We start from the raw sequence: 10,000 nt of genomic DNA on the forward strand, positions 1-10,000 counted from the left end.
TAGTGTACGCTTTCAGATATGCCTTCGTAGTGTACACTTTCAGACAGTATACCTTCATAATGTACGCTTTCAGACAGTATACCTTCATAGTGTACACTGCCAGACATTATACCTTCTCATAGTGTACACTGCCAGACAGTATACCTTCATAGTGTACACTTTCCAGACAGTATACCTTCATAGTGTACACTGCCAGACAGTATACCTTCATAGTGTACACTTTCAGATAGTATATCTTCATAGTGTACACTTTCAGACAGTATACCTTCATAGTGTACACTTTCAGATATTATACCTTCATAGTGTACACTTTCAGACAGTATACCTTCATAGTGTACACTTGCCAGACAGTATACCTTCATAGTGTACACTTTCAGACAGTATACCTTCATAGTGTACACTTTCAGACAGTATACCTTCATAGTGTACACTTTCAGACAGTATACCTTCATAGTGTACACTTTCAGACAGTACTGCCAGACCTTCATAGTGTACACTGCCAGACAGTATACCTTCATAGTGTACACTTTCAGACAGTATACCTTCATAGTGTACACTTTCAGACAGTATACCTTCATAGTGTACACTTTCAGACAGTATACCTTCATAGTGTACACTTTCAGACAGTATACCTTCATAGTGTACACTTTCAGACAGTATACCTTCATAGTGTACACTTTCAGACAGTATACCTTCATAGTGTACACTTTCAGACAGTATACCTTCATAGTGTACACTGCCAGACAGTATACCTTCATAGTGTACACTGCCAGACAGTATACCTTCATAGTGTACACTGCCAGACAGTATACCTTCATAGTGTACACTGCCAGACAGTATACCTTCATAGTGTACACTTTCAGACAGTATACCTTCATAGTGTACACTTTCAGACAGTATACCTTCATAGTGTACACTTTCAGATATTATACCTTCATAGTGTACACTGCCAGATGTTATACCTTCATAGTGTACACTGCCAGACAGTATACCTTCATAGTGTACACTTTCAGACAGTATACCTTCATAGTGTACACTGCCAGACAGTATACCTTCATAGTGTACACTTTCAGACAGTATGCCTTCATAGTGCACTTTCAGACAGTATACCTTCATAGTGTACACTGCCAGACAGTATACCTTCATACACTTTCAGACAGTATACCTTCATAGTGTACACTTTCAGACAGTATACCTTCATAATGTATACCTTCATAGTGTACACTGCCAGACAGTATACCTTCATAGTGTACACTGCCAGACAGTATACCTTCATAGTGTACACTTTCAGATAGTATACCTTCATAGTGTACACTGCCAGACAGTATACCTTCATAGTGTACACTTTCAGACAGTATACCTTCATAGTGTACACTTGCCAGACAGTATACCTTCATAGTGTACACTGCCAGACAGTATACCTTCATAGTGTACACTGCCAGACAGTATACCCTTCATAGTGTACACTTTCAGACAGTATACCTTCATAGTGTACACTGCCAGACAGTATACCTTCATAGTGTACACTGCCAGACAGTATACCTTCATAGTGTACACTTTCAGACAGTATACCTTCATAGTGTACACTTTCAGACAGTATACCTTCATAGTGTACACTTTCAGACAGTATACCTTCATAGTGTACACTTTCAGACAGTATACCTTCATAGTGTACACTTTCAGACAGTATACCTTCATAGTGTACACTTTCAGACATTATACCTTCATAGTGTACACTTTCAGACAGTATACCTTCATAGACAGTGATATTATACCTTCATAGTGTACACTTTCAGACAGTATACCTTCATAGTGTACACTTTCAGACAGTATACCTTCATAGTGTACACTTTCAGACAGTATACCTTCATAGTGTACACTTTCAGACAGTATACCTTCATAGTGTACACTTTCAGATATTATACCTTCATAGTGTACACTTTCAGACAGTATACCTTCATAGTGTACACTTTCAGATATTATACCTTCATAGTGTACACTTTCAGACAGTATACCTTCATAGTGTACACTTTCAGATATTATACCTTCATAGTGTACACTTTCAGACAGTATACCTTCATAGTGTACACTTTCAGACAGTATACCTTCATAGTGTACACTTTCAGACAGTATACCTTCATAGTGTACACTTTCAGACAGTATACCTTCATAGTGTACACTTTCAGACAGTATACCTTCATAGTGTACACTTTCAGACAGTATACCTTCATAGTGTACACTTTCAGATAGTATACCTTCATAGTGTACACTGCCAGACAGTATACCTTCATAGTGTACACTACACATAGTGCCAGACAGTATACCTTCATAGTGTACACTGCCAGACAGTATACCTTCATAGTGTACACTGCCAGACAGTATACCTTCATAGTGTACACTTTCAGACAGTATACCTTCATAGTGTACACTTTCAGACAGTATACCTTCATAGTGTACACTTTCTGCCAGACAGTATACCTTCATAGTGTACACTGCCAGACAGTATACCTTCATAGTGTACACTGCCAGACAGTATACCTTCATAGTGTACACTTTCAGACAGTATACCTTCATAGTGTACACTCAGACAGTATACCTTCATAGTGTACACTTTCAGACAGTATACCTTCATAGTGTACACTTTCAGACAGTATACCTTCATAGTGTACACTGCCAGACAGTATACCTTCATAGTGTACACTGCCAGACAGTATACCTTCATAGTGTACACTTTCAGACAGTATACCTTCTGTACACTTTCACAGTTATACCTTCATAGTGTACACTGCCAGACAGTATACCTTCATAGTGTACACTGCCAGTCATAGTGTACACTGCCAGACAGTATACCTTCATAGTGTACACTGCTTCAGACAGTATACCTTCATAGTGTACACTGCCAGACAGTATACCTTCATAGTGTACACTGCCAGACAGTATACCTTCATAGTGTACACTGCCAGACAGTATACCTTCATAGTGTACTGCCAGACTACCTTCAGACTGCCAGACAGTATACCTTCATAGTGTACACTGCCAGACAGTATACCTTCATAGTGTACACTGCCAGACAGTATACCTTCATAGTGTACACTTTCAGACAGTATACCTTCAGACAGTATACCTTCATAGTGTACACTTTCAGACAGTATACCTTCATAGTGTACACTGCCAGACAGTATACCTTCATAGTGTACACTGCCAGACAGTATACCTTCAGACAGTATACCTTCACACTGCCAGACAGTATACCTTCATAGTGTACACTTTCAGACAGTATACCTTCATAGTGTACACTTTCAGACAGTATACCTTCATAGTGTACACTTTCAGACAGTATACCTTCATAGTGTACACTTTCAGACAGTATACCTTCATAGTGTACACTTTCAGATATTATACCTTCATAGTGTACACTTTCAGACAGTATACCTTCATAGTGTACACTTTCAGACAGTATACCTTCATAGTGTACACTTTCAGACAGTATACCTTCATAGTGTACACTGCCAGACAGTATACCTTCATAGTGTACACTTTCAGACAGTATACCTTCATAGTGTACACTTTCAGACAGTATACCTTCATAGTGTACACTTTCAGACAGTATACCTTCATAGTGTACACTTTCAGACAGTATACCTTCATAGTGTACACTTTCAGACAGTATACCTTCATAGTGTACACTGCCAGACAGTATACCTTCATAGTGTACACTTTCAGACAGTATACCTTCATAGTGTACACTTCAGACAGACCTTCATAGTGTACACTTTCAGACAGTATACCTTCATAGTGTACACTTTCAGACAGTATACCTTCATAGTGTACACTTTCAGACAGTATACCTTCATAGTGTACACTGCCAGACAGTATACCTTCATAGTGTACACTGCCAGACAGTATACCTTCATAGTGTACACTTTCAGACAGTATACCTTCATAGTGTACACTTTCAGACAGTATACCTTCATAGTGTACACTTTCAGACAGTATACCTTCATAGTGTACACTGCCAGACAGTATACCTTCATAGTGTACACTTTCAGACAGTATACCTTCATAGTGTACACTTTCAGACAGTATACCTTCATAGTGTACACTTTCAGACAGTATACCTTCATAGTGTACACTTTCAGACAGTATACCTTCATAGTGTACACTGCCAGACAGTATACCTTCATAGTGTACACTTTACACCTTCTGCCAGACAGTGTACACTTCTTTCAGACAGTATACCTTCATAGTGTACACTTTCAGACAGTATACCTTCATAGTGTACACTGCCAGACAGTATACCTTCATAGTGTACACTTTCAGACAGTATACCTTCATAGTGTACACTTTCAGACAGTATACCTTCATAGTACACTTTCAGACAGTATACCTTCATAGTGTACACTTTCAGACAGTATACCTTCATAGTGTACACTGCCAGACAGTATACCTTCATAGTGTACACTGCCAGACAGTATACCTTCATAGTGTACACTGCCAGACAGTATACCTTCATAGTGTACACTTTCAGACAGTATACCTTCATATACCTTCATAGTGTACACTTTCAGACAGTATACCTTCATAGTGTACACTTTCAGACAGTATACCTTCATAGTGTACACTTTCAGACAGTATACCTTCATAGTGTACACTTTCAGACAGTATACCTTCATAGTGTACACTTTCAGACAGTATACCTTCATAGTGTACACTTTCAGACAGTATACCTTCATAGTGTACACTTTCAGACAGTATACCTTCATAGTGTACCTTCATCATAGTGTACACTTTCAGACAGTATACCTTCATAGTGTACACTTTCAGACAGTATACCTTCATAGTGTACACTTTCAGACAGTATACCTTCATAGTGTACACTTTCAGACAGTATACCTTCATAGTGTACACTTTCAGACAGTATACCTTCATAGTGTACACTTTCAGACAGTATACCTTCATAGTGTACACTTTCAGACAGACCTTCATAGTGTACATACCTTCATAGTGTACACTGCCAGACAGTATACCTTCATAGTGTACACTTTCAGACAGTATACCTTCATAGTGTACACTGCCAGACAGTATACCTTCATAGTGTACACTTTCAGACAGTATACCTTCAGACAGTATACCTTCATAGTGTACACTTTCAGACAGTATACCTTCATAGTGTACACTGCCAGACAGTATACCTTCATAGTGTACACTGCCAGACAGTATACCTTCATAGTGTACACTGCCAGACAGTATACCTTCATAGTGTACACTTTCAGACAGTATACCTTCATAGTGTACACTTTCAGACAGTATACCTTCATAGTGTACACTTTCAGACAGTATACCTTCATAGTGTGTACCTTCACTGCCAGACAGTATACCTTCATAGTGTACACTGCCAGACAGTATACCTTCATAGTGTACACTGCCAGACAGTATACCTTCATAGTGTACACTTTCAGACAGTATACCTTCATAGTGTACACTGCCAGACAGTATACCTTCATAGTGTACACTTTCAGACAGTATACCTTCTGCCAGACAGTATACCTTCATAGTGTACACTTTCAGACAGTATACCTTCATAGTGTACACTTTCAGACAGTATACCTTCATAGTGTACACAGACAGTATACCTTCAGACTTTCAGTATACCTTCATAGTGTACACTTTCAGACAGTATACCCTTCATAGTGTACACTTTCAGACAGTATACCTTCATAGTGTACACTGCCAGACAGTATACCTTCATAGTGTACACTTTCAGACAGACAGTATACCTTCATAGTGTACACTTTCAGACAGTATACCTTCATAGTGTACACTTTCAGACAGTATACCTTCATAGTGTACACTTTCAGACAGTATACCTTCATAGTGTACACTTTCAGACAGTATACCTTCATAGTGTACACTGCCAGACAGTATACCTTCATAGTGTACACTTTCAGACAGTATACCTTCATAGTGTACACTAGTATACCTTCATAGTGTACACTTTCAGACAGTATACCTTCATAGTGTACACTTTCAGACAGTATACCTTCATAGTGTACACTGCCAGACAGTATACCTTCATAGTGTACACTGCCAGACAGTATACCTTCATAGTGTACACTGCCAGACAGTATACCTTCATAGTGTACACTTTCAGACAGTATACCTTCATAGTGTACACACCTTCTGTACACCAGACAGTATACCTTCATAGTGTACACTCAGACAGTATACCTTCATAGTGTACACTTTCAGACAGTATACCTTCATAGTGTACACTGCCAGACAGTATACCTTCATAGTGTACACTGCCAGACAGTATACCTTCATAGTGTACACTTTCAGACAGTATACCTTCATAGTGTACACTTTCAGACAGTATACCTTCATAGTGTACACTTTCAGACAGTATACCTTCATAGTGTACACTTTCAGACAGTATACCTTCATAGTGTACACTGCCAGACAGTATACCTTCATAGTGTACACTTTCAGACAGTATACCTTCATAGTGTACACTTTCAGACAGTATACCTTCATAGTGTACACTTTCAGACAGTATACCTTCATAGTGTACACTGCCAGACAGTATACCTTCATAGTGTACACTGCCAGACAGTATACCTTCATAGTGTACACTTTCAGACAGTATACCTTCATAGTGTATACCTTCATAGTGTACACTTTCAGACAGTATACCTTCATAGTGTACACTTTCAGACAGTATACCTTCATAGTGTACACTGCCAGACAGTATACCTTCATAGTGTACACTTTCAGACAGTATACCTTCATAGTGTACACTTTCAGACAGTATACCTTCATAGTGTACACTTTCAGACAGTATACCTTCATAGTGTACACTTTCAGACAGTATACCTTCATAGTGTACACTGCCAGACAGTATACCTTCATAGTGTACACTGCCAGACAGTATACCTTCATAGTGTACACTTTCAGACAGTATACCTTCATAGTGTACACTTTCAGACAGTATACCTTCATAGTGTACACTTTCAGACAGTATACCTTCATAGTGTACACTTTCAGACAGTATACCTTCATAGTGTACACATAGTGTACACTTTCAGACAGTATACCTTCATAGTGTACACTTTCAGACAGTATACCTTCATAGTGTACACTTTCAGACAGTATACCTTCATAGTGTACACTGCCAGACAGTATACCTTCATAGTGTACACTTTCAGACAGTATACCTTCATAGTGTACACTTTCAGACAGTATACCTTCATAGTGTACACTGCCAGTATACCTTCATAGTGTACAGTATACCTTCATAGTGTACACTTTCAGACAGTATACCTTCATAGTGTACACTTTCAGACAGTATACCTTCATAGTGTACACTTTCAGACAGTATACCTTCATAGTGTACACTGCCAGACAGTATACCTTCATAGTGTACACTTTCAGACAGTATACCTTCATAGTGTACACTTTCAGACAGTATACCTTCATAGTGTACACTTTCAGACAGTATACCTTCATAGTGTACACTTTCAGACAGTATACCTTCATAGTGTACACTTTCAGACAGTATACCTTCATAGTGTACACTTTCAGACAGTATACCTTCATAGTGTACACTGCCAGACAGTATACCTTCATAGTGTACACTTTCAGACAGTATACCTTCATAGTGTACACTGCCAGACAGTATACCTTCATAGTGTACACTGCCAGACAGTATACCTTCATAGTGTACACTGCCAGACAGTATACCTTCATAGTGTACACTTTCAGACAGTATACCTTCATAGTGTACACTTTCAGACAGTATACCTTCATAGTGTACACTTTCAGACAGTATACCTTCATAGTGTACACTTTCAGACAGTATACCTTCATAGTGTACACTTTCAGACAGTATACCTTCATAGTGTACACTTGCCAGACAGTATACCTTCATAGTGTACACTTTCAGACAGTATACCTTCATAGTGTACACTTTCAGACAGTATACCTTCATAGTGTACACTGCCAGACAGTATACCTTCATAGTGTACACTTTCAGACAGTATACCTTCATAGTGTACACTTTCAGACAGTATACCAGTATACCTTCATAGTGTACACTTTCAGACAGTATACCTTCATAGTGTACACTTTCAGACAGTATACCTTCATAGTGTACACTTTCAGACAGTATACCTTCATAGTGTCACTTTCAGACAGTATACCTTCATAGTGTACACTTTCAGACAGTATACCTTCATAGTGTACACTTTCAGACAGTATACCTTCATAGTGTACACTGCCAGACAGTATACCTTCATAGTGTACACTTCATAGTGTACACTGCCAGACAGTATACCTTCATAGTGTACACTGCCAGACAGTATACCTTCATAGTGTACACTTTCAGACAGTATACCTTCATAGTGTGTACACTGCCAGACAGTATACCTTCATAGTGTACACTTTCAGACAGTATACCTTCATAGTGTACACTTTGCCAGACAGTATACCTTCATAGTGTACACTGCCAGACAGTATACCTTCATAGTGTACACTGCCAGACAGTATACCTTCATAGTGACAGACAGTATACCTTCATAGTGTACACTTTCAGACAGTATACCTTCATAGTGTACACTTTCAGACAGTATACCTTCATAGTGTACACTTGCCAGACAGTATACCTTCATAGTGTACACTTTCAGACAGTATACCTTCATAGTGTACACTTTCAGACACTGTTCAGACAGTATACCTTCATAGTGTACACTTTCAGACAGTATACCTTCATAGTGTACACTGCCAGACAGTATACCTTCATAGTGTACACTGCCAGACAGTATACCTTCATAGTGTACCAGACAGTATACCTTCATAGTGTACACTTTCAGACAGTATACCTTCATAGTGTACACTGCCAGACAGTATACCTTCATAGTGTACACTGCCAGACAGTATACCTTCATAGTGTACACTGCCAGACAGTATACCTTCATAGTGTACACTTTCAGACAGTATACCTTCATAGTGTACACTTTCAGACAGTATACCTTCATAGTGTACACTGCCAGACAGTATACCTTCATAGTGTACACTTTCAGATATTATACCTTCATAGTGTACACTTTCAGACAGTATACCTTCATAGTGTACACTGCCAGACAGTATACCTTCATAGTGTACACTGCCAGACAGTATACCTTCATAGTGTACACTTTCAGACAGTATACCTTCATAGTGTACACTTTCAGACAGTATACCTTCATAGTGTACACTTTCAGACAGTATACCTTCATAGTGTACACTTTCAGACAGTATACCTTCATAGTGTACACTGCCAGACAGTATACCTTCATAGTGTACACTTTCAGACAGTATACCTTCATAGTGTACACTTTCAGACAGTATACCTTCATAGTGTACACTTTCAGACAGTATACCTTCATAGTGTACACTTTCAGACAGTATACCTTCATAGTGTACACTGCCAGACAGTATACCTTCATAGTGTACACTGCCAGACAGTATACCTTCATAGTGTACACTTTCAGACAGTATACCTTCATAGTGTACACTTTCAGACAGTATACCTTCATAGTGTACACTTTCAGACAGTATACCTTCATAGTGTACACTTTCAGACAGTATACCTTCATAGTGTACACTTGCCAGACAGTATACCTTCATAGTGTACACTTTCAGACAGTATACCTTCATAGTGTACACTTTCAGACAGTATACCTTCATAGTGTACACTGCCAGACAGTATACCTTCATAGTGTACACTGCCAGACAGTATACCTTCATAGTGTACACTGCCAGACAGTATACCTTCATAGTGTGTACACTAGTTACACTTTCAGACAGTATACCTTCATAGTGTACACTTTCAGACAGTATACCTTCATAGTGTACACTTTCAGACAGTATACCTTCATAGTGTACACTGCCAGACAGTATACCTTCATAGTGTACACTGCCAGACAGTATACCTTCATAGTGTACACTTTCAGATATTATACCT

The 10,000-nt window shown here is 38.8% G+C and overlaps 1 pseudogene; it reads left to right on the forward strand.

Annotated features, from left to right (window-relative positions):
* The window catches only part of LOC118382390 (TRAF2 and NCK-interacting protein kinase-like), a 69,160-nt pseudogene that overhangs the window by 44,929 nt on the left and 14,231 nt on the right, over positions 1–10,000 (forward strand).

The sequence above is a fragment of the Oncorhynchus keta genome, chromosome 30 (genome assembly GCF_023373465.1).
Source record: "Oncorhynchus keta strain PuntledgeMale-10-30-2019 chromosome 30, Oket_V2, whole genome shotgun sequence".
NCBI lineage: Eukaryota > Metazoa > Chordata > Actinopteri > Salmoniformes > Salmonidae > Oncorhynchus > Oncorhynchus keta.